Raw genomic sequence first — 24,069 nt, forward strand, 5'->3', positions numbered from 1 at the left:
CAGAATGAGAGAGAGAGAGAGAGAGAGGTTTGCCAAGGACAGCCACACACAGGGAGACTGACTTCTCCTACCTGAAGTGCGGTCACCATCGAAAGGAGATTTGCCTTAAGTGAGTGGAACTTAGGGTCCAGGGTCTTCACTTGTACTGGCTCTAATTTCACTGTAGTCTGAAACCATACTTTGTATGGTTTCTATTTTTTATCATTTGCTAAGGTGTGTTTTATTGCCCAGACCGTCATCTACCTTGGTGTCTTAGTCTGCTTGGGCTGCTCTAACGCAATACCATAGACCGAGTGGCTTCAACAACAGAAATATTCCCTCACACGTCTGGAGACTGGAGGACCGAGACCCACAGGGCAGGTGTCCGGTGTGGGCTCTCCCCTTGGCCTCCCGAGGTTTGCCGTCTTGCCGCGTGCTCACATGACATCTGTTCTCATAAGGACACTCAGTGTATCAGATCAGAGCCTCATCATTATCTCATTAATCTTAATTACTTCCTTAGAGGGTCCATCTCCAAATTTAGCCACACTGGGGATTAGGGCTTCCCCGTATGAATCTCGGGGAGACGACACAAACCCTTGGTGAACGTTTGACGTGAAATGGAATAGAATGTGCCTTGTGCTCATACTGGATGGAATATTTCCTAAATGTCAAAGACCCAGACAATGAAAAGTGGATAGTGTGGTTCGGTTCGGCTCTATATTTACTGGTTTTCTTCCTCCTCCATCTGTCAGTTTGTTTAGCTTTTTTTCGTGTCCGGATGGGAGTGACAACTTCCAGACTCTTTACACGGTGGAGCTGAAACAGGAGTCCCCCAGATGTGCTTTCTTGAGCCAGAAGGAGTTAAATATGTGGGAAAGTGTAGACAGCCCCTCCTGGCCGCCCTTGGAAATGCACATAGATGAAATGTCCGTGTATGATGGAGAGCAAAAAGGTTGCCCTTGAAATATGGAAAATAAAGATGGGCTAGAAATAGGGACAGAGAAGAAGGAAGGAATTTTTTAGGGGACCCTGGGTCTGTGGCCCCGGTACCAGGGACAGACAACAGCCTTGGTGTTCACATATGGCATTCTGAAAGAGGGTTCACAAACTCTGAAGATCCTGGGGCATAAGCATGAGAAGGCTCTGGGCACCTTATTTTCAATGTGCGGGTAGGATGCTGCTACATAGCGATTTATAGAAAATAAATATTTGGTCATTCTGATGCCAGACACGGGATTGAGAGAGCTTCTGGGTTGGTGAACAGCTGGAGACTGGGGCTGTTGGCTGTCCTGGAAGGACATGGAGGCTCTGCCCCTTTGCCTGTGTCTCGCCCTTTGATATGTACCTACCACATCCTTTAATAAACCGGTCATTGTGGGAGCACCTGGGTGGCTCAGTGGGTTAAGCCTCTGCCTTTGGCTCAGGTCGTGATCTCGGGGTCCTGGGATGGAGCTCCACATCAGGATCTCTGCTCAGCGGGGAGCCTGCTTCCTCCTCTCTCTCTCTCTGCCTGCCTCTCTGCCTACTTGTGATCTGTCAAATAAATAAATAAAATCTTAAAAAATAAAAATAAAAAAAATAATAAACCGGTCATTGTGTTGCCCTGAGTTCTAAGGGCCACACTAGCAGATTAAGTGAACGCAAGGAGGAGATTTTTGGAACCTCCTGTCCATAGCAAGTTTGGTCAGAAGAACTGGCAACAGCCGGGGGCTCGGGCCTGGCATCTGAAGTGGGGGTAGAGGACAGTCTTGTAGAACTGAGCCCTTAACCAGTGGAATCAGAGGCAGTCTCCGAGGAGATCATATTGGAATTGAGTTGTGTTCTTGATCTCTGAGAATTGCTTCATGTCATGTTGGGGGGGGGGGGGACTCACCCCCCCCCCACCACTCCACAGTGTTGGAATTGGGTCCAGGAACCTAAAAGAAATACCAACCAGTCAGAATTTCCAGGGCATTTTGGTGGTTTATAAGATCAGGCAGACAGAATAGCATTGAAACGGTGCCTACCAGCCATAAAAGTCTACTGAGTCCTGGGCGAGGCACTTCACAAACATTATTCTAATCCTCATGGCAAACCTAGAAAGGATGCAACCATTACTCATACAAATGAGGACAAGCTCACTCATTCTGTCTGCAAAATAGTTGACACCAAGTCCCACTAGTCACAGCCTCCTTCTCTGGGCAAGGTCAATTCCTCTTAAAATTCAGTCCCCCATCCCACCTGAACTTTGTTGCCTAGGAACCGTATTGAAATGTGAACCAACACTTTTCATGTAAATCGTTAGGGGAAAGACAGCAAGGGAAGATGTCAAATGCATACAACAAGAAAGAACATATGCGAGCTCCCATACTTCAGGCCTGTAACTGGTCACGAGGGCTTGGTTGGTATCAGATGATGTGTGTTGTAGGACACGAATATGTGGCGGTCCTACAAATGGTATTTTGGGGTTCAAATCCAGGCACTCAGAAGTCCCCTCCCCATTTCTGGTGAGCGTTGAAGTGGTTGGGCACAGTGGGGAGGGGAGTGGATACTCGTATAAGTTAGGGAAAGTGAGCCCATTCTCCACGGAGCTCAGTGCAAATCCTAGAAACCCCTGGGTCATCCAGAGCTGTGGTTGATTGCGTAGTCTCTGGAGTCAAAGAGCCAACCCACGTCTATCTTGTACTACTTCCTAACTGCACAGCCTTGAGCAAATTCCTGCCCTCCCAGTGTCTCCCATCTGGAATGGAAGATTAAATGAGATAATCAGGGTAAAGCACCCCATAAACGTTAGCTATTAGCATGAATAGCTGTCACTGTGAATTATTTTTTTTATGTTGGAGGGCAGTCCAGAAAGGACTACTTACACTTACTTAGGTTTTAAATTAATGTTCCTTTCATTAAAATAGAAATAACCTAGTTATCCTTAAGCTGTTACGCTCAGTTTATAAATCTTGTTATTCTGTTTATAAAAATGGCAAGATAAGAACAGTGACCTTCAATTTTCTTTGATTAATGATCTATTAACTCAACTTGAAGACCCTAAGCTCCATTTAGAGATCATCTGTAAACTTAATTAAATTCCTCTAAACACTCTGAACTACATTTATAAATTTAATATATTACATTTCCTTTGTAAGCACCGCGGTTGCCTAACAAAGCAAATTAATGACTCTAACAAGCAAGTAATAAATTCTTATGTGCCTAAGAAATAAAATGTATTAACATAGTGAAAGAAAAGAAGGAAAAATTAGAATGTAGTAACATAGTGAAACACCAGTTTTCTTTAAAATCCTATTAGTAGTCACAAAAAATAAAGTCAAAATTTTTTCTCCCTTCCAACTTTAAATCACAAGTCTATATTTATCACACATCTAAACCTGGAAGCATCAGGCTAATATGTCAGTTTTTACTATGCCAGATTCTCGTAAATTACAATATTTTAAGGAAGCAACTATACACAGGTTACTCCTAAACTTAACATGACAGTTTGACTGTAACAGCTTCATTGGCTTCCTCATCTCCATGTTTAAACCTGAACTTGCCAGGTTAGGAAAGGGCCCTCAAAGACACAGATGCATCTCCAGAAGGTCAAGGCTGCCACCCTCAGGGACATGGTGACCCCGGGCTGGCTGTTTATGGCCCAGATGTGGATGTTTCTGGGTCAGAGTCAAGACTGAGGATTGTGTATCTGGGTGAGGCAGAGTCCCCAGGGCCACAGTTCGACCTTCCAGGCCCACTGCATACTTGAGATGACAACAGGGGACCCCATGTTTATTCCTTTCAGACAGCAGTGGCTTTGCAACCCAGAACCCAGGCTCCCTAGATGTTCATGCCTTCACCACTTTCCCATAACCTCTTTTTTAACTTTTATGGATTTCCTTGAGGAGTCAGCATGCTCCATTCCCCATGCCCAACTCCTTCCCCCAGGCTTCTTCCACTGGATTCAACCAACCTACTCACTGTCCAAGGATGAAGGTCACTCCAAGGACATAGCATTTTCCCACAGGCCTATGTTGCTACCCAGCTGATTTTAGAGAAGCAGGCCCTTGTCCTGAGATTATCATTTGCTATTCTTTTTTTTTTTTTTGATAGATTTTCCTCTCCTTATTCAACCTGTCTTTCCCACTTTTATTTTCAGGATCTCGAGTAATTTAAGAGGAATGGGTGGGAGTTGGGGAGAGGAGAAGAAGGGGCTTTGGGAGAACCCCGTGGCCAGGATCTCAGTGTCCCCTGCCCCCATGGAGGGGACAGGACCTCAGGTGGCAGAGCCGGCTGTGTAGGGCAGCAGGGGAGGGAGTGAGCACGGGCCCGGGCCCCAGGGCTGCCAGCCTTGGCAGGGAAGCCACAGAGCCTCCCTGCCCTCCTCCCATTTCCAGCATCACATCAGGCTCCGGCCTCTTGCACGGGCCTGGGGAGGAAGAGCCCCTCTTCTATTTCCAAAAGCAAGAAAGAATTGCATGTTTCTGCCATCCTGGCAGAGGTGGAGTCAGATCTAATTTGATTTTAATGAAACAAATAATAAATAATTCGATTTTAATGAAATAATAATGAAGAAAGAGTGGAATTTCCAGCATGCCTGAGCGCTGTTACATTCACACAAGACGAGTCTCGCTGGAGTGGGAGAAAGCGTGGAAGGATGGGTCTGACTCAGCCATTCAATAGCTGTGGCCTCCTAAGCACCTTATTTTGCTTCTCCAGCCCTCAGTTTCCTCAGCTGTAAAATGGGAATGAGCTTCCCACCTACTGGGCTTTCTCCCAGGCCTCCCAGCTGAGGGGCTATGGAGGCACTGTGCATGTGGGCATGAGGTCCCCCTGGCCCTGGCCTCCAGAAGCCCGTGGCAGCCCAGCATGGCCAGCAGAGGGCACTCTCGTGCCATGCAGACGGTGCTCCGCCGGGGACCTGCACCAGGAGGCCGCAGGTTCTCGGGGCTGGATGGAGCAGGATGGGGCATCCAGTGTCCATCCCCCTCTCAGGGGAGCAAGCGGTCCAGACGCCGGGACCCTTGGGCCTCAACAGCCTGTTGGCGAAGGTGACAGGCATCCAGTTTCTCCCACCCACAGGTCCTCAGCCCCTCAGCCCTGTGCCCTGTTTGGAAGCCCTCGGGGTGGCTCATGTGTGGTCCCGAACCAGTCTGCACTCACAGAGCACCACTGCAGCTCTGCCAGGCCTCAGGGGGGTCCCCACATGGCACCCGTGGCACCCCCAAACTTGCAGCAGGTTTGCCCCATACATGGACACCAGCCTTAAGGGTCAAAGCTGAGAGGTACTCAGGAAGAACCACCCCCTCTGGTCCCCCATGGGAGGAGGGAGCACTCTGCTGTGAGTGCCACAGGGGAGCAACTCCTGCCTTCTCACAGCAGGGGCCGGGTCACAGGGTCATCCCCTCTGGCTTGGCTCCCAGACCACTGGGAGCTCCTGGGTCACCCCAGTGCTGTGACTCCAACTTAAACAGCGAACACTTCAGCCAGGCCCTCTCATCCTCTCAGGCCACATATTATCAAAGAAATGAGACAACTGCCATCGCTCCCACGGGGAAACTGGGGCTCAGGAGATACTAAAGGACGTGCCCAAGACTTCATGGAACCACCGCCGGGACTGAAACCAGGCCTCCAGATTCCAAAGCCACGCGATCTCCACAGCATCGTGGAGCTCTTGAGTGTCGGCACTGGGAGCTCGGGCTGTTTGTGGGAAGCAGGGTGGGGGCGCTTGCAGAAATCTGGAAGACTCCCTAGGCAGGTGCAGGTCAGCTCGGTTCAGGCTGAGGACAGGCTGGAAAACAGATGCCCTCTGGGGGCTGCTTGTGTGGGGGAGCCCAGCCAGAAGGAGCTCAGACCCCTGTGAGGCATCTGTCCTTACCGGAGAATAAGCAGGGCTCCTGAGAGGCCCTGACAACAGGAAAATTAAGGGGGAGGGAGAGGCAGGGGTGGGCAGGACCCCACAAACACCTGTGGGCAGGGGAGCTCAGACCATGCTCTCATTGTTCTGGATATTTCTTGGTCTGGTAGCAGATGCCAGGAACATGGGGCTGATGCCCATCTTGTCCCCCACCTCTCCAAAGCAAGTGGACTTGGGTCCCTCTATTCCTTCCCTCATGTAGGACATCAGTCTGATGTCACCCATCAGCCTAGAGTTGCCATTGGTAAAAAATTCAATTTCCCCAAATGGAAGACCCTGCTCTGCCTAGGAGACTGGGCCAGACCTGCAGAAATCTTAATGAGGGACCAAAACAAGGGTAACAAATATATCCACACACCCAGTGGCCCAAGGTTCAAGGGGATGGGAGACCTGAAGGTGCGGTGGGGAGGGTTAGAGGTAGGGTTGGGGTGGCTCCGAGAGGGAGTAGATCTCTCTGGAGGGCGTGATCTGGGAGGACCAAAGGCCCAGGCAGCAGACAGACCTTTGCACTAGAAAGGGCTGAGCCTGGGCTGCGAGCTGGGAGGGGGAGCCTTGGTTCAGAAGCCGAGGGGGATGACTGGCCAGGGGCAGGAGAAGTGCTTGAGAATGCTTGGCAGGGATGAAACCATTAGGGTAAACTGGGGGCCAAGTGCGGGAGCTTCAGGCCAGGCAGAGGAAGCCATAGTCACATAGGGCCCACCAGCAGTTCAAAGGGGGCAGCAAAGCGCCTAAGATTCTGGAAGAGACTGCCTGGGTTCAAAGCCTGACCCAGTCAATCACTGGCTGTGGGACCTTAGGTAAGTCATTCTGTTCCTTGGGGTTCTAGTCTCTCCCCCACAAAATGAAAACTGTACACAGCACTTAGAGTTTACCCGGATCTCAATGGTGCTCTTACTATTATTCCACACAAATAATAACAATGGCTACCATTTAGTAAGCACCTATGATGGGTCAGACTCTAGGCTGTTTCCCTCCCTATCAACCTCATCTCTTGAGTCTTCACAGGAAACCTGAGGATGCTTACCACGACTGGGCCCATCCTACAGATGCAGAAAGGGAGGCCAGGGCCCATCGCCTGGGGTGACCCTTCTTCCCACCCAGGTCTGCCTGGTTCCGAGGGCCAGGCTGGAAGGACCTCTAAGCGGCCTCTCTCTGCTGGGCACGAGGGGCCAGGGGCCTGCACTGCCACGCAGCATGTGTGGCTTAAGGATCACAGGGATTCTGAGCCCAGATCTGTGTGCTGGGGCCCTGTGGGTAGGAGAGAAATACAGTCCCATACCCTTCCGTCCTCACTGGGCCCATGCCCAGGAGCCCTGGATTTGGGCGGCACATCAGGGATCCCCTTAGAAACAGAGAGGCGGAAGGAGCGGAGCCTTCGAACAGCACAAATGCGTGCCCTGTGCGCCTGATTCTGCTGGAGCCCGGCACGCGTAGACAGAGTTGTGTACACAGGATTTTAGTATTTCCTCTCCGGCTCCAGCCTCAATTTGAGGGCCTGTAAAAGCTTGAATGGCGTCCAGTGCGGCGTGGTTTGCCTAAGCTCGGCTTGGGCACAGAGTCAAAGCAGCCCACACAGGGACGGGGCGCCCGCGGGGGCCGCCTGGGGGGTCGGGGGTGCCCACACACCCCCTGCCAGGCTTACCGCCTGGGCCGGCAGTGCCCACCAGCACCCCTGGGGACGGAGTGCACTAAATGGGGGATGCCAGGTGCTGCTTAATGACCCTCTATCCCCCCACACACCGCCCCCACGCCTGGAAGGTGGGGGGACCTCTCAGATGTGCTGGGGGTGGGGGCGTTCCCTTGCCAGCAGGCTGCTAGAGGTCTTTTCTGAGGTCTTGCGCCGGGGTGGGAGACTTATCTAGTCCCAGCTTTTACACATGCCCCCAGCACCTCTGTCCCTGTCTGAACCGCCCCCCCCCCAGCCCCCATCTCAGTTCCCTGGCTAGCTGTGTGAGTCTACACAAGTCACTCACCCTCTCTGGGCCTCCGTTCATTCATCTGTGAGAAGGCACTGGTGGGGCTCCCCTGCAGACCGTCGCAGCTCCGGCCCCAGCTCCAGCCACCTGAGGAGACGGTGAGCAAGCTGGGGAGCAGGCAAAGTGCCTCTCCTCCTGGGCCTGTGACCCCCACTACCGGCCTGTACTGGACGGGGCGACGTCTTAGGGCCAGGAAGAGGCACTTGAGAGCCCCCCACTCGGGCACTGGTCATGGACCTTCGGGGGGCGGGGTCACTCACACCCTGAGCACAGCAGCCTCTGCGGACACAGTCCAGGTCACCAAGTGCTCCACACATGGAGAAGTCACAGCAGCCACGCCCTGTGGCACTCCACAGTGGCTACTCTGTCTGTCCCAAGGTGCAAAGCTCTGGCCAAACGTGTGCGCCCCCTCGGGGTATGTCATGTGTGGGGCTAAAGCGGATCTCGATGGGCTCGTTTGGTGACTTGAACTGCCACTTGACCATTTTAGTCTGTGCGTATCCCATTTCCTGGGAATGTTCACACAATGCATTCAATGCGTTGTACTGCAATACATGTTCACTGCCATACAATGACTATGAATGTTAGGGTGCTTGGTAAGGGAGGCTGCCCCCCACCCTGCTGGTGGGGATGAGTTACAGGCTACATGCCGCAGCACATATTACTTTTCTAACCCCCCTAGAAAATAAACTTCAAACTTCCTGGCCCCAAGGGTTTCCCATAAAAAGCTGTAGACCTGTGAACGCCATAAAACAAAGAGGCAGGGAGAAAGAAATGGTAGTCGTAACGATTCTGGTGGCTCTGTTGTGCGTTCCCAATACTGACGCGCCCATCCCAGAAGCCACCATATTGGGAGCATCTTACAGATGAACGAGTGGCTCTTAAATAGAAGGATGTTATGGATACTATGGCTCCCAGAGCACATTTCTTTATGGGTGGCTGACTTTTTTTTGTCTTATTTTGAAATTATTATAAATTTTCAGGAAAGTGCAAAGAAATGTGCAAGGAGGTGCCATGCATCCTTCGCTGAGCCTCCCTGATGGTTAAGATCATGTGTTACCATAGTAGAATCTCGAACCCAGGAAACCCACAGTGGTACAATCTTTAGAATGTACCAGATATACATGTATTTATTTGTGTATGTGGCTCTTGGCAATTTTATCACATGTAACTTTGTGTAACTTTGTGTCTTTGACACTGTCAGTGGGATCTTCTGCAGAGCAAGACGTTTTCATTTTAATGAGGTCCAGTTTATTAATGTTTCCTTTTGTGGATCATGCACAGGCCTAGATCCTATGTTTTTTTCAAGTTTTATAGTTTGGGTTCAAGTGCAGTTAAATCTATGATCCATTTTTGAGTTAATTTCTGTATAGTGTGTGAGGTTAAGTTGAAGTTCTTTTTTTTTTTTTTTTTTTTGCCTATGGATATCCAGTGGCTAAAGGGATTATAAGAGTACTTTGACCATACCCAGTTTTCCCCTTAGAAACACTACTTTTAGATGAAATAAAGGAGACCTGGAGAAATTAGGCAACTTTCCCAAAATTACTGTAGTCATCATGAACATGGCTCACTAAATATTTCCTGCTATCTCTCTTCCAGGCACATGGCAACATCACACCTCTGGGCCCCTCTGTGGTTGGGTGGGGTCATGTGATTTGTCCTCACGAGGGAGCTTTGAGTAGAAATTATTGGAGTCTCTCCCAAATTAGAGCATTGAAATGCTGCTGTGAGACCCTCCAGATCTTTTCTTTCCCTCTGTCCCAGCAACCATTAAGTTCAAAATGGCGGCTGCTCCATCAGCCTGCATCCCATAGCGGGGAGAAATGGAATGGAGCCCCCAGTGGATTCATGTGGATATTTACAATGAACAAGAAATAAACTATGTCTTTAAGCCATTACACTTTTAAGCCTGTTGGTTATCACAGCACAACTCAGCTTCTCCTGACCGAAAGAGCCACCAGATTGGACTTTAGAAGAATCCAGGTCCCCCTCACCCAGGGTAAGTGCACTATGTGCTTATTATGTGGGGAAACCAGCAAGAGAGTTTATGGCTCTCTAGGAGTTCTGTCGGCTACTAAAACATCAGACTCCAGTGCCTGCTCCAGCTCGGCTCCGGAAAGGCCCTCAAGAAATTCAGCAGTGGTCCTCCCAGTGACCCATGGAGCCCTCCCCACTAGCTTAGCACTGGTCACTGCCCCCAACACAGGGGTTGGATCTGCTTTGAAGGGCGATGAGGGCAAACTGGGACCCACTGAGGTGAGGGCCTGGAACGGGAGCCGGGCACCAAGAGGACTTCACAGTGCCGAGTCCAGAAGGCAGAGATTCTGAATCCTTGCCCTGTCACCTGCCGGAAGCTCCATTTCAGAAAACAAAACAAAAGAGAAAACCAGAAGAAAACACATCATTTTAGGCTATGTCTTGAGGATGTGCCTGAGTCCCTGTAGCAGACTCTGCATTTATTTACCAACATCGATTTTTCCTTCTTCCTTACTAACAAACTTAATTTGTTGGAGATAGAAATGCACCTGGGGGCACCTGGGTGGTTAAACGTCTGCCTTCAGCTCAGGTTATGATCTCGGGATCCCCGAAGCAAGCCCCACATTGGGCTCCCTGCTCAGTGGGGAGCCTGCTTCTCCCTCTCTCTTCCCTTCCCCCCACTCGTTCTCTCTCTGTCTCTCAAATAAATAAATAAAATCTTAAAAAAAAAAAAAAAGAAAAGAAAAGAAAAGAAATGAAACTAGCCCCAAGAACAGAATTCATGGTTGGTCTAAGGCAGGCATGACAATCCTGTTTGTCTATTCCCAGTGCCCCTGCAACCAGGATTGGACCAGAAGATACAGTCCTCATGCATGTGTGTGTGTGTGTGTGTGTGTGTGTGTGTGTGCGTGTGTGTGCATGTCAAGTCAAGCTTCTGCTTTCCTGATTAAAAAAAGATATTCAATTTGCATGTCCCCCTCCCTGTCCATCTCTCTGTGTCTCTTTTCCCTTGAATGTGACCAAGATATCTAGAGTTGTAACAGCCATAAGGAAAAGACCCAAAGAATCTCAGAGCCGTTGAGTTAAGAAAGCAATGTTACAAGCACCACCTCCTGATTCCTTGTTATGGGAAAAAGACTCCCCTGTGTAGTTAAACCTCTCTAACCAGGTTTCCAGCTACTGGTAGCCAACTGTCTTCCTAACTGGTACAATTTCTAGCAGGGGAGTTGGGGGAAATGATTTTTTCTGATTATCAACCCCTGTACTTCCCCTCTTTCCTTGTCTGGGGCTGTGTGGCCACCAGATCAATCCAGTCCCCAGAAGCTGCCCCTAGATCAATCCTGACCTACAGGAGGGAGGATTTAAGCAGCCCCACATCAGCGGCTCTGCAGCGGGAGCCTTTGTCATCTTCCATATCAACTCCAGAGTTATTTCCCCAAACACAAACCTGAACACGGCATTCTTCTGCCCCAAATCCTATTAGTTTCCTAAGAATGGCATTCAGATCCTTTCTCAAGCCCTCAAGGCCCTTCCCACCTTGGGTTCGGCCTAATTTCGTAGCTTTGAATCCCCATCCTTCTCACTAGGAACCATCCCCATCTTCTAGCCCAGCTCTTCACACCATATCTAAAAGACCCGCTCCCCCCCCCCGTCCTCTTTCTGCACACTTTCATTATAGCAAGTGGCACTTTGCCTTGTAATTACTTGTTTACAAATCTTTCCTTACCAAAACTGTGAGCTCTGAGGACAAAGGCCAGCTTCCAGCACAGCTAGGACTCCAAAAACAGCCTGTTCAATGAATAAAACCCCAGTGCTGTGGTTATACTTTGAGCTTCCTCTTTGGGCTCTCTCTGGAACCAGTCTTCAGGTAACATGTGAAGTTCTTCATTAAAGCAATGTTTGTTGAGTGCCTACCATGAGCTTCTATCAGTTAGTTATGTGCTGTGTAACAAATACCTGCAAAATCCCAATGGCTTATACTCATGAGCACTTATTTCTCACCTGTCTTTGGGCTGGTGGGGAGTGTTACAAGGGTGTTATTAAAAGCCCCACTTTTCAGATGGGGAAACCAGAGGTTAAGTAACAGTACAATTTTGCACAATTGGCAGGAACAGAGCCAGAATAGAAAGCAAGGGGGCCTGGCTTCAGTCTGGATTCTTAACCATGATCTTACACTACCTCTCTCTGCCAGACTACATGTTTGTGTCCCCTCAAACTTCCAATGTTGGAACCTAGTTGCCCACTTGATAGTATTTGGACGTGGGGCCTTTGTGGGGTGATTCAATCATGGCAGTGAAATCCTCATGAATGGAATCGCTGACCTTCTGAATGAGACTCTAGACAGATCTCTCACCCCTTCTGCCATGTGAGAACACAGGGGAAAGACAGCCATCTATGAACCAGTATGCAGTCTTGCACCAGATGGCGAATCTGCCAGCATCTTGATCTTGAACTTCCCAGCCTCTGGAACTGGGAGAAATACATTTGTGTTGTTTATAAGCTATCCAGCTTATGGTATCTTGTTATAGCAACCCAAATGGACTAAGACATTCCCCATCTTGGAGAGTATCCTACTTCTGTGCATAAAAAGTTGGCCTGTTTTAAGAATAAGTGCCTAATATTCCAATGAATGGATGTTAATATACCATAATTATTTAGCTGGTCTCTACTGATGCACATTTAAGTTTTATCCCAAACTTTTGTGATCACAAACAATGTTGCACGAGCAATTTGTGTCCAAGTCATTCAGTGTCCTGTGAAGTATATCTCCAGGGAAAATTTCTAGAAGTGGAATTGCCTGCTCAAAGTTATATACCTTTATGATTTTTTTTAAAGCCAGGGTGGCACTGTATTTTTTTAAAAAGATTTTATTTTTTTATTTATTTGACAGAGAGAGAGAGAGAGAGATCACAAGTAGGCAAAGAGGCAGGCAGAGGGGGAAGGGGAAACGGGTTCCCTGCTGAGCAGAGAGCCAGATGCAGGGCCTGATCCCAGGACCTGAGCCGAAGGCATGGGCTTAACCCACTGGGCCACCCAGGTGCCCCTGTACCCTTATAATTTTGATAGATATTGCTATATGGCATGCCAACAATTTATGGCCTGTCAGTTTCTTCACACCCTTCCCCATGTGGTGTGTCAGCAGGCTTTTTGATCTTTAACAGCACGATGGAGGAAAAGCAGTATCTCAGTGTTGTTTTAATTTGTGTGGTTTTTATTATGAGCAGTGTTGAAAAAATAATGTTATGTCATGGGGTTGCAGTGAGGAATAAATGAATTAAGACAATTAATACGTATCAAGATCTTAGAACAGTCCTCAGTGTTTGGTAAGCACAATCTATGCTTATTGCTATTACTATTCTATTAAGTGAGGGGGAGCAAGGCACAGAGCAGTATGTACGATATGCTACAATTTGTGGGGGGAAGAAGAAGCAAGCAAGAATATGTATACATATACATAGGCACACACATCCATGCAGACATTGATATGCGTGTAACATGTATATACGTACTCGCATGTATATATAACATTTTTCAGGAATGATATAGAAAAGTGGAAAACACTGATGCCCCTAAGGAAGAAAGTGGGTGCTGGTGACAAAAGAGATTTTTCACAGCATTCCCTTTGCTTCTTGTCATATTTGAGCCACTGCATGAATCATTTATTCTCACATTGGCTATAGTTACTGGCATTTCCTGTAGGAAGCCCACACAGGTAAGGAGAAGGCTCCCAGCCCCCATGGTTTTAGCCCTGAGTCCCCAGGAATAAGTCTGTGCTGTTTGCCCCATTTGCCACATTCCCGCCCTTGCCTCTGGAGGGCTCCAGACTCAGCCCTAAGGGGATCGCCAAAGAAAGCTGGGCTTGCCAGGAGCTGAGGAATGAATGGGAAGGGCCAGTGTTTAGTCTTCCTTATTTCTCCATGCTTTCCTAACCGTGTCCATCCATCCGAACCCCACAAGGCAGGAAGAGGAAGGACCATGCAAGAGAAAGGGAGGCTTAAGCCTTTGCTGCCTTCGAGTTCCCCCGTGAGGTAATAGAATTCCTGGACTTGAGTGTTCTTGTCCAGTCTCAAGGAAGCCACCGACTGCCTGGGGAGGCAAGAACCATCACGTCCCTGGGCCTTAGTCTCCTTGGAGTACAAAGGGGTTACTGACACCCAGCCTATATCATGGGGTTTGGATTAAATCAAATAAGAAACATGAAGACACATGGAACACACCAAAGCATGCTACACAGGCTTACGGGACATGAGTGTGGGATGTGATGACAAGTGTTCTTGAGCCGTCACCCAAGAGAGAGGCTTCTCGTGTGTTCTGTTGGTGCTGCGCCCCAGGCTGTCCGTTCCCAGTGTAGACTTCCAACCTGGGAGCACCTCTTCTCATCCAAGAGAACCAAATGAAACACCTTGTCCAGACACTACCAGATGTCAGACACCATGTAGAGAATAAAGAGAACAAAGATGCAGGAAAGAGCGAAGTCAATTCCAGATTTAATAAATGTCTGGGGGAATTTTGCAGAATGTATTGGAAACATCAAACCCTGATGAAGACCTGTTGATTAAAAACTTAATCCTCAACCATAAGCAGGAATGGAACTTGGACACGTGCTACAACATGGAAGTCATTAGGCTGAGTGACAACAGCCAGACACGAAAGGACAAATGCTGTATGATTCCACTTATCTGAGGTATATAGAATAGGCAATTCGTAGAGGCAGAAAGTAGAATAGAGTTACCAGGGCCTGGCAGAAGAAGGGGAAATGGGGAGTTAGTGTTGAATGGCTTCCGAGTTTCCATCTGAAATTATGAAAAAGTTCTGGAGATGGAGAGAGGCGATGGCTATACAACACTGTGACAATACTTGATACCCCTGAATTGTACAGTTAATATGACTGACATGGTGGGGTGTGCCTGGGTGGTTCAGTCGTTTAAGCATCTGCCTTTGACTCAGGTCATGATCCCCAGGTCCTGGGATCAAGCCTGGCTTCAGGATCCCTTGTCTGTGGGGAGCCTGCTTCTCCCTCTCCCAGCTTGCCTCTTTCTCTCTCTCTCTCAAATAAATAAAAACCTTAAAAAAAAGATTTTATCTATTTATTTGGCAGAGAGAGAGAGCACAAGCAGGCAGAGTAGCAGGTAGAGGGAGAGAGAGAAGAAGGCTCCCTGCTGAGCAAGGAGCCCAATGCAAGATGATCCCAGGACCCTGGTATCTTGACCTGAGCCGAAGGCAGCCACTTAACTGACTGAGCCACCCAAGTGTCCCTAAATAAAAATCTTAAAAAAAAAAATGATTGAGGGAGAGGAGTCAAGATGGCGGAGAAGTAGCAGGCTGAGACTACATCAGGTAGCAGGAGATCAGCTCGATAGCTTATCTAAACATTGCAAACACCTACAAATCTGGCAGGAGATCGAAGAGAAGAACAGCAATTCTAGAAACAGAAAATCAACCACTTTCTGAAAGGTAGGACTGGCGGAGAAGTGAATCCAAAACAACGGGAAGATAGACCGCAGGGGGAGGGGCCGGCTCCCGGCAAGTGGCAGAGCAATGGAGCACAAAATCAGGACTTTTAAAAGTCTGTTCCACTGAGGGACATTGCTCCAGAGGCTAAACCGGGGTGAAGCCCACGCGGGGTCAGCATGGCCCCAGGTCCTGCAGGGTCACAGAAGGATTGGGGGGTGTCGGAGTGTCACAGAGCTCGCAGGTATTAGAACGGAGAAGCCGGCTACAGAGACAGAGCCGAGGGCTGAGCTCTCAGCTCGGGGTTACCTTGAACCTGTCGCAGGCTGGGTGAGCTCGGAGTGCAGCTGGAGGCCGGGGATGCGGGAGTGATTGGGTGCTGTCCTCTGGGGGTGCACTGAGGAGTGGGGCCCCGGGCTCTCGGCTCCTCTGGACCGGAGACTGGGAGGCCGCCATTTTCATTCCCGTCCTCCGGAACTCTACGGAAAGTGTTCAGGGAACAAAAGCTCCCGAAAGAAAAACCCGAACGGATTACTTAGTCCGGCCCTGGTAAGGGTGGTGCAATTCCGCCTCGGGCAAAGACAACTTGAGAGTCACTACAACAGGCCCCTCCCCCAGAAGATCAACAAAAAAATCCAGCCAGGATGAAGTTCATCTACCAAGGAAAGCAGGTTCAATACCTAGGACAGCAGCGGAATTCTAGAGGAGGAGAAAGCAAAGCACGGAACTCATGGCTTTCTCCCCATGATTCTTTAGTCTTGTGGTTAATTTAATTTTTTTCAATTTTTTTTCTTTCTTTTTTCTTCTTCTGCTAAATTTTTTAAAACTTTTACCGTTTTCTTTTTTAACGTTCTTAAACTAGTTTATCTAATATATATATATTTTCTTTCTTTTTTATATTTTTTCTTTATTTGTTTTCTTTTTTAAATTTTTTTTCTGAACCTCTTTTTTTTTTTTTTAATTTATTTGACAGAGAGAGATCACAAGTAGGCAGAGAGGCAGGCAGAGAGAGAGAGAGGGAAGCAGGCTCCCTGCTGAGCAGAGAGCCCGATGCGGGACTCGATCCCAGGACCCCGAGATCATGACCTGAGCCAAAGGCAGCGACTTAACCCACTGAGCCACCCAGGCGCCCCTCTGAACCTCTTTTTATCCCCTTTCTCTGCCCCCCCCGACTTGAGGTCCTTTCTGATTTGGTTAAAGCGCATTTTTCTGGAGTCTTTGCCTACCCTTTTAGTATTTTACTTGCTCCTTTATATACTTTTATCTGGACAAAATGACAAGGCGGAAAAATTCACCACAAAAAAAAAAAAGAACAAGAGGCAGTACCGAAGGCTAGGGACCTAATCAATACAGACATTGGTAATATTTCAGATCTAGAGTTCAGAATGACAATTCTGAAGGTTCTAGCTGGGCTCGAAAAAGGCATGGAAGATATTAGAGAAACCCTCTCTGGAGATATAAAAGCCCTTTCTGGAGAAATTAAAGAACTAAAATCTAACCAAGTGGAAATCAAAAAAAGCTATTAATGAGCTGCAATCCAAAATGGAGGCTCTCACTGCTAGGATAAATGAGGCAGAAGAAAGAATTAGTGATATAGAAGACCAAACGACAGAGAATAAAGAAGCTGAGCAAAAGAGGGACAAACAGCTACTGGACCATGAGGGGAGAATTCGAGAGATAAGTGACACCATAAGACAAAACAACATTAGAATAATTTAGATTCCAGAAGAAGAAGAAAGAGAGAGGGGAGCAGAAGGTATATTGGAGAGAATTATTGGAGAGAATTTCCCTAATATGGCAAAGGGAACAAGCATCAAAATACAGGAGGTGCAGAGAACCCCCTCAAAATCAACAAAAATAGGTCCACACCCCATCACCTAATAGTAAAATTTACAAGTCTTAGTGACAAAGAGAAAATCCTGAAAGCAGCCCGGGAAAAGAAGTCTGTAACATACAACGGTAAAAATATTAGATTGGCAGCAGACTTATCCACAGAGACCTGGCAGGCCAGAAAGAGCTGGCATGATATATTCAGAGGACTACATGAGAAAACCATGCAGCCAAGAATACTATATCCAGCTAGGCTATCATTGAAAATAGAAGGAGAGATAAAAAGCTTCCAGGACAAACAAAAACGGAAAGAATTTGCAAACCAGTTCTACAGGAAATATTGAAAGGGGTCCTCTAAGCAAAGAGAGAGCCTAAAAGTAGTAGATCAGAAAGGTACAGAGACAATGTACAGTAACAATCACCTTACAGGCAATATAATGGCACTAAATTCATATCTCTCAATAGTTACCCTGAATGTTAATTGGCTAAATGCCCCAATCAAAAGACACAGGGTATCACAATGGATAAAAAAACAAAAGCCATCTATATGTTGCCTACAAGAAACTCATTTTAGACGCGAAGACACCTCCAGATTTAAAGTGAGGGGGTGGAAAACAATTTACCATGCTAATGGGCATCAGAAGAAAGCTGGGGTGGCAATCCTTATATCAGATCAATTAGATTTTAAGCCAAAGACTATAATAAGTGATGAGGAAGGACATTATGTCATACTCAAAGAGTCTGTCCAACAAGAAGATTTAACAATTTTAAATATTTATGCCCCTAATGTGGGAGCAGCCAACTATATAAACCAATTAATAACAAAATCAAAGAAACACATCAATAATAATACAATAATAGCAGGGGACTTTAACACCCCCTCACTGAAATGGACAGATCATCCAAGCAAAAGATCAACAAGGAAATAAAGGCCTTAAATGACACACTGGACCAGATGGACATCACAGATATATTCAGAACATTTCATCCCAAAGCAAAAGAATACACATTCTTCTCTAGTGCACATGGAACATTCTCCAGAATAGATCACATCCTGGGTCCTAAATCAAGTCTCAACCAGTATCAAAAGATTAGGATCATTCCCTGCATATTTTCAGACCACAATGCTCTGAAGCTAGAACTCAATCACAAGAGAAAATTTGGAAAGAACCCAAATACATGGAGACTAAACAGCATCCTTCTAAAGAATGAATGGGTCAACCAGGAAATTAAAGAAGAATTGAAAAAATTCATGGAAACAAATGATAATGAAAACACAACGGTTCAAAATCTGTGGGACACAACAAAGGCAGTCCTGAGAGGAAAATAAATAGCAGTACAAGCCTTTCTCAAGAAACAAGAAAGGTCTCAAGTACACAACCTAACCGTACACCTAAAGGAGCTGGAGGAAGAACAAGAAAGAAACCCTAAACCCAGCAGGAGGAGAGAAATCATAAAGATCTGAGCAGAAATCAATGAAATAGAAACCAAAAAAACAATAGAACAAATCAACGAAACTAGGAGCTGGTTCTTTGAAGGAATTAATAAGATTGATATACCCCTGGCCAGACTTATCAAAATGAAAAGAGAAAGAACCCAAATAAATAAAATCATGAATGAAAGAGGAGAGATCACAACTAACACCAAAGATATACAGACAATTATAAGAACATACTATGAGCCACTCTATGCCAACAAATTTGACAATCTGGAAGAAATGGATGCATTTCTAGAGAGATATAAACTACCACAACTGAACCAGGAAGAAATAGAAAACCTGAACAGGCCCATTACCAGTAAGGAGATTGAAACAGTCATCAAAAATCTTCAAACAAACAAAAGCCCAGGGCCAGACGGCTTCCCAGGGGAATTCTACCAAACATTTAAAGAAGAACTAATTCCTATTCTCCTGAAACTGTTCCAAAAAATAGAAAAGGAAGGAAAACTTCCAAACTCATTTTATGAGGCCAGCATCACCTTGATCCCAAAACCAGACAAGGATCCCACCAAAAAAGAGAACTACAGACCAATATCCTTGATGAACACAGATGCAAAAATTCTCACCAAAATACTAGCCAATAGGATTCAACAGTACATTAAAAGGATTATTCACAATGACCAAGTGGGATTTATTCCAGGGCTGCAAGGTAGGTTCAACATCCGGAAATCAATCAATGTGATACAACACATTAATAAAAGAAAAAACAAGAACCATATGATACTCTCCATAGATGCTGAAAAAGCATTTGACAAAGTACAGCATCCCTTCCTGATCAAAACTCTTCAAGGTGTAGAGATAGAGGGCACATACCTCAATATTATCAAAGCCATCTATGAAAAACCCACCGCAAATATCATTCTCAATGGAGAAAAACTGAAAGCTTTTCCATTAAGGTCAGGAACAGGGCAGGGATGTCCATTATCACCACTGCTATTCAACATAGTACTAGAAGTCCTAGCCTCAGCAATCAGACAACAAAAAGAAATTAAAGGCATCCAAATCAGCAAAGAAGTCAAACTATCACTCTTCGCAGATGATGTGATACTATATGTGGAGAACCCAAAAGACTCCACTCCAAAACGGCTAGAACTTGTACAGGAATTCAGTAAAGTGTCAGGATATAAAATCAATGCACAGAAATCAGTTGCATTTCTGTACACCAACAACAAGACAGAAGAAAGAGAAATTAAGGAGTCAATCCCATTTATAATTGCACCCCAAACTATAAGATACCTAGGAATAAACCTAACCAAAGAGGCTAAAAATCTATATGCAGAAAACTATAAAGTACTCATGAAAGAAATTGAGGAAGACACAAAGAAATGGAAAAATGTTCCATGCTCCTGGGTTGGAAGAATAAATATTGTGAAAATGTCTATGCTACCTAAAGCAATCTACACATTTAATGCAATCCCTATCAAAATACCATCCTTTTTTTCAAAGAAATGGAACAAAGAATCCTAAAATTTATATGGAACCAGAAAAGACCTCGAATAGCCAAAGGAATATTGAAAAAGAAAGCCAAAGTTGGTGGCATCACAATTCTGGACTTCAAGCTCTATTACAAAGCTGTCATCATCAAGACAGCATGGTACTGGCACAAAAACAGACACATAGATCAATGGAACAGAATAGAGAGTCCAGAAATGGACCCTCAACTCTATGATCAACTAATCTTCGACAAAGCAGGAAAGAATGTCCAATGGAAAAAAGACAGCCTCTGCAATAAATGTTGCTGGGAAAATTGGACAGCCACATGCAGAAAAATGAAATTGGACCAATTCCTTACACCACACACGAAAATAGACTCCAAATGGATGAAGGACCTCAATGTGAGAAAGGAATCCATCGAAATCCTTGAGGAGAACGCAGGCAGCAACCTCTTCTACCTCAGCCACAGCAACATCTTCCTAGGAACATCGCCAAAGGCAAGGGAAGCAAGGGCAAAAATGAACTATTGGGATTTCATCAAGATCAAAAGCTTTTGCACAGCAAAGGAAACAGTTAACAAAACCAAAAGACAACTGACAGAATGGGAGAAGATATTTGCAAACGACATATCAGATAAAAGGCTAGTGTCCAAAATCTATAAGGAACTTAGCAAACTCAACACCCACAGAACAAACAATCCAATCAAGAAATGGGCAGAGGACATGAACAGACATTTCTGCAAAGAAGACATCCAGATGGCCAACAGACACATGAAAAAGTGCTCCACATCCCTCGGCATCAGGGAAATACAAATCAAAACCACAATGAGATATCACCTCACACCAGTCAGAATGGCTAAAATTAACAAGTCAGGAAATGAGAGATGCTGGCGAGGATCCGGAGAAAGGGGAACCCTCCTACACTGTTGGTGGGAATGAAAGCTGGTGCAACCACTCTAGAAAACAGCATGGAGGTTCCTCAAAATGTTGAAAATAGAACTACCCTATGACCCAGCAATTGCACTACTGGGTATTTACCAAAAGATACAAACGTAGTGATCCGAAGGGGCACGTGCACCCAAATGTTTATAGCAGCAATGTCTACAATAGCCAAACTATGGAAAGAACCTAGATGTCCATCAACAGATGAATGGATAAAGAAGAAGTGGCATATATACACAACGGAATACTATGCAGCCATCAAAAGAAATGAAATCTTGCCATTTGTGATGACGTGCATGGAACTAGAGGGTATCATGCTTAGTGAAATAAGTCAATTGGAGAAAGACAACTATCATATGATCTCCCTGATATGAGGACATGGAGACGCAACATGGGGGGTTGGGGGATAGGAGAAGAATAAATGAAACAAGATGGGATTGGGAGGGAGACAAACCATAAGTGACTGTTAATCTCACAAAACAAACTGAGGGTTGCTGGGGGTAGGGGGGTTGGGAGAGTGGGAGGGGGGTTATGGACATTGGGGAGGGTATGTGCTATGGTGAGTGCTGTGAAGTGTAAACTTCACTGTGAAGTGAAGTGTAAACCTGGCAATTCACAGACCTGTACCCCTGGGGATAAAAATACATTATATGTTTATTAAAAAATAAGAAATAAATAAAAATTTTTAAAAAATGATCGACAGGGGCGCCTGGGTGGCTCAGTGTATTAAAGCCTCTGCCTTTGACTCAGGTCGTGATACCAGGGTCCTGGGATCGAGCCCCACATTGGGCTCTCTGCTCAGCAGGGAGCCTGCTTCCTCCTCTCTCTCTGCCTGCCTCTCTGCCTACTTGTGATCTCTGTCTGTCAAATAAATAAATAAAATCTTTATTTTAAAAAATTTTTTAAAACAAAATCTTTTTAAAAAAATGATTGACATAGTAAATTTTTTTGTGATGTGTATTTTACCACACACACACACACACACACACACACACAATCTCCCGAAAAAAGAAGGGGGAAAAAAAGTTATTGGCTAAAGCCAACTTTTACGCAATCACCTTGGCAGGTCCTGAAACTAACTGGAAAATAAGGACCCTGAAACAACAAAAAGACCCTGTCCCAAGAGCAGCAGTGGAGAGAGTGTGTAAATGGCTTATCGGAGCAGCAGGGCTTGGCCAAAGAGGAGCTCACTGGGGCCAAACCAGCACCCTTTCCTGGTCACACTGTTCAGAATTCCCACCAGTCATGAGTGAGGACCTGCTGAGCAGGGACCCCCGAATGCTGCTGGAGAATATTCATAGTCATGGAGATTTAAGTTTATGTTTGCAGAAGCAATGCCATAACATGGATATGGTTTTCACATCACAATGTGAGGTCATTCTTCCTAAAACAAATCCTTTTCCCGACTTCCTATGATCCTAGTTTAAACAGGAGAAAGACCCTTTAGCTGGTTACCTGGGTCAGGTGAACTTTACCTACTGACTAAAATTGAGATTCTGCTGTTCTGAGTAGGCAAAATCAGGAAAATCAGGCCCCTTTTTCTTAACAGAATTCTGTCCGAATTGGGATGCTTGGGTGGCTCAGTCAGTTAGTGTCTCACTCTTGAATATGGCTCAGGTCATGATCTCAGGGTCCTGGGATGGAGCCCCACGTCAGGCTCCGTGCTCAGAACAGAGTCTGCTTGGGATTCTCTCTCCCCCTCTTCCTCTGCCCCTCCCCCCACTTGCATACTCTCTCTCTTAAATAAATAAGCATTTTAAAAAGATTTTATTTAGGGGCGCCTGGGTGGCTCAGTGGGTTAAAGCCTCTGCCTTCAGCTCAGGTCATGATCCCAGGGTCCTGAGATCGAGCCCCATATCGGGATCTTCGCTCAGCGGGAAGCCTGCTTCCTCCTCTCTCTCTGCCTGCCTCTCTGCCTACTTGTGATCTTTGTCTGTCAAATAAATAAATAAAATCTTAAAAAAAAGATTTTATTTATTTATTTGACACAAAGAGAGAGAGATCACAAGCAGGCAGAGAGGCAGGCAGAGAGAGAGGGGGAAGCAGGCTCCCTGCTGAGCAGAGTGCCCAATGCAGGGCTTGATCCCAGGACCCCAAGATCATGACCTGAACTGAAGGCAGAGGCTTAATCCACTGAGCCACCCAGGCGCCCCTAAATAAACAAAATCTTAAAAAAAAAAAAAAGGATTCTGTCCAAATGAGGCTGATTCTGTGTGGATATGTGACCCATGGCCATCAACAGGGAGCAATGACATTGAACAGTACATGAGAAGAAGGAATGTGTCCACCTCAGACCTTCCGCCATCCCTGTTCCTGAGGTGGGCAGAGCCCAAGAAGGAAAGGGATCTTGGGGAATGGTTGCAGTCAGGGGGAAGAGAGCTAGAATCAAAGGCAGCTGGAAGGTGATTCTCCGAGGCTGGTGAAGAGAGGTCGTTCCTGTTGTTTGCAGAGTTGGCCCTTTGCCCAGACAGGGTGATCGACCGCCAGCACGGTGGGCCTCTTGGATCCAGGGAAAGCCTGACCACCTGCAACACCCACCAACTTCACCTGCCAAGGTGTGACAGACCCCTTCAGGGGACGACAACCCAGGAGCCTTATTACAGAGACCACATGTTAAACATACCAAGTGACATCTCACTTTGCAGAATGTCTTTGTTAGGATAAAATTTGGCTGTTGTGACAGAGATCCAAAGTGTCCCAAATTTTATTTCCACTGTGGCAGACGGAGGAAATGATAACAATTATATAGCTCAGTGATGCGAAAGAACAAGGTTGCTTGTGTGCAGAGGTCGCTGGCCCAGGGATGGAGGCCTAAGTAGCTTCACACACCTGGAACCCATTTACACACATCAGGAGGCCCAACAGTGGGAAGCTCTGGCTTTATTACTACAGCTATTGATTTCCCTCTCAGAGAGACAAATGAGTTGTTATGCTGACTCTTCTTATGAAGCCATGAAGGACCCAGACCCCATCCATGTTGTTGCTCCTCCATCCCCAGCTTGTTGTTCTCATTTGCAAGATCCAAGATGGCACTTCACACATCCACCTTCCATCCAAAGAGAGGCTAAAGAGAAGGGAAGACCCACTCATCCTCTTAAGAGT

The 24,069-nt window shown here is 46.4% G+C and overlaps 1 long non-coding RNA gene across 1 annotated transcript; it reads right to left on the reverse strand.

Moving 5' to 3' along the window:
- Positions 1 to 1,857: 1,857 nt before the first annotated feature.
- On the reverse strand, positions 1,858 to 7,888 carry LOC123925556. The gene is made up of 3 exons (XR_006815041.1): positions 7,834 to 7,888; positions 1,989 to 2,057; positions 1,858 to 1,898 (listed from the first exon to the last, which is right to left on the reverse strand). It is a non-coding gene; the product is annotated as an uncharacterized LOC123925556 (long non-coding RNA).
- Positions 7,889 to 24,069: the final 16,181 nt, after the last annotated feature.

This window comes from Meles meles, chromosome 15, assembly GCF_922984935.1.
Source record: "Meles meles chromosome 15, mMelMel3.1 paternal haplotype, whole genome shotgun sequence".
Classification (NCBI taxonomy): domain Eukaryota; kingdom Metazoa; phylum Chordata; class Mammalia; order Carnivora; family Mustelidae; genus Meles; species Meles meles.